General features: G+C 29.4%; 1 non-coding gene across 1 annotated transcript; it reads right to left on the bottom strand.

Moving 5' to 3' along the window:
• Window positions 1-386: 386 nt before the first annotated feature.
• TRNAH-GUG lies at window positions 387-458 on the bottom strand. Its single transcript has one exon. It is a non-coding gene; the product is annotated as a tRNA-His (tRNA).
• Window positions 459-5,963: the final 5,505 nt, after the last annotated feature.

Genomic DNA, 5,963 nt, shown 5'->3' on the forward strand with positions numbered 1-5,963 from the left:
GATACAAAAGTAATTGATATATAAAATTGACATGAACAAATAATGTTATTCCAATTTAGTACGAACAAAATGTAAAAAAAAATTAAAAAAAAATAAAAAAAAATCAAGAGATGTTATCTATTCACCCTTTTGGAGCCTCTAATTTTTTAACATGAAAATAATTATTTCCCCGATTCATATTAGAAAGGTTGATGTTCTTCTCCATTTTTTCGTTTAAATCATCATTTTGGACATCCCAATCTTTCTCAAAATCATGATTACATATATAGTAGTTTGTAAAATAATACAAAATTATTGTGATTTAGTTATAACCATGACATATCAACATTTTCATTGGTTTGACGTTGACATAAAGTCAATGAAACATGACATTATAGCAAAATAAATGTGGCTGCTGGGATTCGAGCCCAGGTCTCCACGGCCACAACGTGGAATTCTCACCACTAAACTACAGCCACTTATATTTATTAGCTACTGAAACAAATAATAAGTCCAATTATTTTTAAACAAATTCTCCAAATAAAAGAAATTAAGAGGAAAAATTAGTGGAATACAAACTTTGACTATGCAACTTGAGGCTAGTTTTATGAACAATTTTTAATTAATTATACTTAATAAACTATTTTGTTATCAATGGAATCTATTTGTTATTTAATGATCACAAGGTCAATGATTTGAATCTTATTACATCTAATTATATAAAAAATATATTTTTTGTATCGATAATTAAATAATAATTTTTATTTACTATATACCTAACATCTGAATTAGATAATGTTGTCATTAATTCAGAGAAATATATATACATAAGCTAAATAAGAAATATCCCTAAATTTTGTATTTCGTTTCAATAATACTTTTGAACTGTCAAATGTTTGATATAGATATCTTTAAACTCCTAAATACTGTTATAAAAATGACTATTTAATGACATATAGAAATCATTGTTTTATCAAAATGAGCATGGCTCAACTAACATAAATCAGGTACTAAAAGATATTTAATCCCTACCTACTATAATTAGTTATTATTTTTCTATCCATAATTCAGAAGTTCTCGATATTTGTATCTATTTATTTTGAATTTGGCAAGTTTGCAGCATGCAGGGAAGATTTTGTTTTAAAAAAATCAGTTGAAAACTTCAAACACATTATTTGTTTTTCAATTTATTTTATTTTATTATTTTAAAAATAAATAAAAATAATAAGATAAAGATTTCGTCTTACATGATTTTATTTTTGTTTTAAATTTGTTTTTAGAAAAGTTCAGCATAAGGATTTTTTCCCCTTCAGATTTATTTACTTTGGCACATTATTTCCTTTTCAGATTTTGTATATAACTATCAATTACATACATGATTTTTTTTTCATTTTTTAAAAATTTGGACAACATTAATTACATACTTGGAAGTTATTTTATAAAGGAAATTTGTATTGAATAATACAAATAGAAAAAAAAATCTATTTATATATACCACATTTTTAACATTTGCTATTATAGCAAATATTGACCGGTAAATCTTTCATTTTTTCGGAATTCCAAATTTACTCTCTCTTTCCCTTTATTAACTTTCTTTTTTCACTTCGTGACCTCCTTTGAACATTGCCGTTCGTTCCCAGTGAAATATCTATCGTCTCCATGAAATTAGATCAATGAAACTCCGTGATACTTTTTTCTTTCCTTTTTGCCGTTCTTTCCTTTTTCTTTCACGATGAAATATCGATGAATCAATCTCCATGAAATCCCATTCGTGAAGCTCCGTGATACTTCGATGTCATCGTCGTGGCCATAATTGTAGGACATGCAAATTTCCACCAGTTATTTAATGAAGAAGCTTGTTTTGTAATTGATGTTTGTCATCAATTTATCAATGATAGTGAGACAGCCGATGTTTTTCACCAATTTGTCAATTAGATTGTAGTTGTTGTTTGTTGTCATCAATTTAACCATTAGATAGTGAGACAATTTGTTATTGATGTTTGTCATAAATATATTAGAGACCTTGTTACTAATCTTTTGTTAGTGGAACAGACTTTGTTGTTGATATATCCATTCTTTAGTCAATATGATGCTTCACAATATGATGCTTTTATTTAGGAAGCTTTCATTTTCTTTTAGCCACAACAATTGAAAGAAATGATATCAAGTTATCTGTAATAGCTTCTGTCAGCAATTAATACAATGAAGTGATAGATTCTATCACTGATAGTAGATAAACATTTTTGTAGAAGATCCATCAATGATAGATTATCATTGATGGAATCGCCAACCAAATGCTACACGATCGTATAGTATTACTGATACCATACTATCAGTGATAGAAGTTGTGCAGCTTGTGTTTAAATAAGTTTGTAGAAGGAAGTTTCTTAAAAAGAGCTCTGCATTGTGAGTTATGAATTTTTGAAGTTGTACCAAGGAATTGGTGCATAATCAGACAGCTGCTTGTGAAGAACAAGCAAGCAGTTCATCGTGGAGAATTATAGTGGGATTTTGTAAGGAGGATATCGCTCTCAGGGGAAATCTCGCTTGGAATTGAGGTGAGTATCGCTAAGAATTTCACAGGAAAAGCATTGTATCGCTTAGAGGGTATCGCTGGTGTCGCTCTAAAGGATCTCGTTAGTGTCGCTCTAGAGGATCTCACTAGTGTCGCTTTGTGGGATCTATTATTCTTCAGTAAATGTAATGTCTTGGTTGCATGCATGTATTTATGTAATCTTTGTAGAACCTTAAGGGAGGTTTGCTATTTGTATTTATTACTAGTGTTTTAATAGTTGGTATTTAGATTAAAAGTCTTGGGTGTGGGTGCTAGTAGGGTTAGTAACTACTACGGTCATATCATTTTCCAGAATAAAAGGGTAATCTGGGAGGGGGTGTGACTTATATATGCTTACCCAATGCTAGACGATCGCCTACTAAATGATACACGATCGATGAGCTCGGCTAAACGATCGCTTAACTTTGCTACACGATCGCTTAGTTCTACTACACGATCACTGAGTAACAAAATACTATACGAAGTTATAACTATATCAATCACATTTATACTATACGATCGCCCTCTTTTCCCTCAACCAAACAACCTCTAAAATAAATTGAAAGTTGCAACTATATCAATCAACATTTATGAATGATTCATATTGATTCAATATAACTATCATTGATCCTGTAAAATAACAATGTAATTTCCAAAATCATAACAATCACTGTATATTGTCAAAATAATTTCCAAACTTTTGTCAAACAGAAGTCTATTGTTAATAAAAAAAAAAAAAAAAAAAAAAAGTCTATTTATTGTCAATCAAAGTTGTGATATTTTAAGATACAAAGCTTGAGTACGTCATTCCACCTTGGAGACTGCCTTGTAGCTTTTGCTTGGAGACACCTTGGTAGACACATTTGGAGAGACCTTCTTTTTGTCTTTCTTTTATTTCTTTACGTTCTCCAAAATTTTCTTGGTTGGTTTTGCTTGTCTTTTTGGTCTCTTATTGTCCTCTATATTTTCGATGACAACCTTTGGTCGATATTTTTTTGGACTCTTTAAGAGTCTTTTCAATCACCTGAAATCATGGAATCAAATATAACATGACATTAATGTGCTATCAATATCAGTCAAGTAAATAAAGCTTCCTATTATTTATACTATCACTGGTAACAAACTAACAATGATAGCGTATTATCACTGATAGTTGGTTATCAATGATTTCAGATATTACTGATAGCATGCTAATGTTATAACTAAGATCATCGATCAATCAATACTTACATTCTTTTTCGTCATATCTCCTTTATCTTTTTCTTCTTGATCTTCTTCTTCATCTTCAGGATCATTATGCATTCATTAAATCACAGTACAGGGAACTACATTAGCATTAATGATAGTATCCATCAGTGATAGTTTGTTGATAGATTTGTTGATAGACAAATCCATCAACAAACTATCAATGAACTGTCAACATATTCCCTAAAGCATCAGTGATAACTTCTATCCTAAAAACAAACATGTGGAACCATTACATTCATATAATTGATAGCAATAATAGTGGTAGATACTTTTTCTATGAATAAACAATCATTAAATCACAGTACAGGGAACTGAATTAGCATCAATGATAGTATCCATCAGTGATAGCTTGTTGACAGATAAATCTATCAACAAACTATCAATGAACTGTCAACATATTCCCTAAAGCATCAGTGATAACTTCTATCATAAAAACAAACATGTGGAACCATTACATTCATATAATTGATAGTAATAATAGTGATAGATAGGGAACTAAATTATCATCAATGATAGCATCCATCAGTGATATTTGTTGATAGACAAATCCTTCAACAAACTATCAAAGAACTGTCAACATATTCCCTAAAGCATCAGTGATAACTTCAGTTAAACAAAATAAATAACTAAATTAGCATAATATTCACTGAAACATCAACAAATCACAATGAAATACAGTATTAATTTTCACATAATTAGCAATCAAACACAGTCAACAATAAACTATCTACATATTCCTCGAAAAACTAGCAAATTACAATCAATATTACAAAATCTTCACATAATCAACATTTTAATGACTATTAGTCTATGATGACTATGCTGTGATGACTACACCGTGATGACTACACTATGACCAAAATGCATAATAAAATGAAACACCTAAAAAAGCTGAAGAATGCATGTAGCCCTAATTTGAAATAACTATTTATCTTCTTATATAAACTGTCAATGGAAAAAGAACGAAGCCCTACGTGTTCGAATTTTTGCTATCAGTGATGAAGAGATGAACAAAGGGAAAAAAAGAAATGAAGAAACGAAGAAGAACAATGTACCTTTTGAAGTTTGGAGTGAAATCGATGGGGAAGAAGACGACACTGTTGAAATCAAAAGGTTGAAATCGGAAGGAGACGGCACTGTTGGAGCTCGAAAGGGTTGGAAGTGTTTTTCTCATTTTTCGGAAGAAGATAAAGGGTCGAAATGAAATTTATAATTAATAAAATAGTCCTTTACATTGTGGCCAAACGGTTTTATATGGGTCCATGTCCATTTTAGTCTTTTCCTTTTTCTGGGCTAAATCTTTAATATAAAAAATCTATATTTGCAAATACTTTTATCTTACTACATAAATTCTAATATTTATTGTAAAAGAAATATTCATGCAACTTCCCCTTTTATAAAATGTTTTTTCTTTTTAATATATTTTTTGGGCCTTTTTAAATATAAAAAAATATTTAAAAATACTTACATTTTATAATAAAATGTTACAAAAATACAAAGCACTTTTGAAACTTTTTATTATAAAGTGTAATTATTTTTTGGATTTTTCTATTTATAAGAATTTTTCTATTTTTTAAATAATAAAGGACAAAATGTTGAAATATTATTATAGTAATTGACATATTATAACAAAATCTCTAACTATTTAGTGCCAAAAGATTTGTAAATATTTGATTAGGGTGTTTGGCCCAGGATTTGAGTTGAGGAGAGTAAAGGTTGTCGACTTCGCACCTTGTTTGTTTCAAGGAGTTTATGGGGTCCATCAAAATAACATTAATTTTATATCTTATTGACATCTTATACTATAGGCTTCATGAGCTCACAACTTCTCACATAATTAAAATAAAAGAAGAGTTAATTTTTAATTTTTAAAGAAGAGTTCTTAATGTCTTGCATGTTATTAGAAACAAGACAAATATTTACACTTTAATTACAATATCTCTTCAAAAAAAAAATCGGTATTATACAACTACACTTTAGCAACAATTTAGTCATTTATGCCAACAAGAGCATAACTCAACTGGCATAATGCTTGTACTATGGACCTCGAGGTCTGAGGTTCAATTACCACCCCACACTTTAATTACAATACCTTTAAGTACTTGTACTATCGACCTCAAGATTTGAGGTTCGATTCTCCCATCCCACACTTTATTTACAATACCTTCAAAAAAAAAAAAAA

The sequence above is a fragment of the Benincasa hispida genome, chromosome 11 (genome assembly GCF_009727055.1).
Source record: "Benincasa hispida cultivar B227 chromosome 11, ASM972705v1, whole genome shotgun sequence".
NCBI classification, from domain to species: domain Eukaryota; kingdom Viridiplantae; phylum Streptophyta; class Magnoliopsida; order Cucurbitales; family Cucurbitaceae; genus Benincasa; species Benincasa hispida.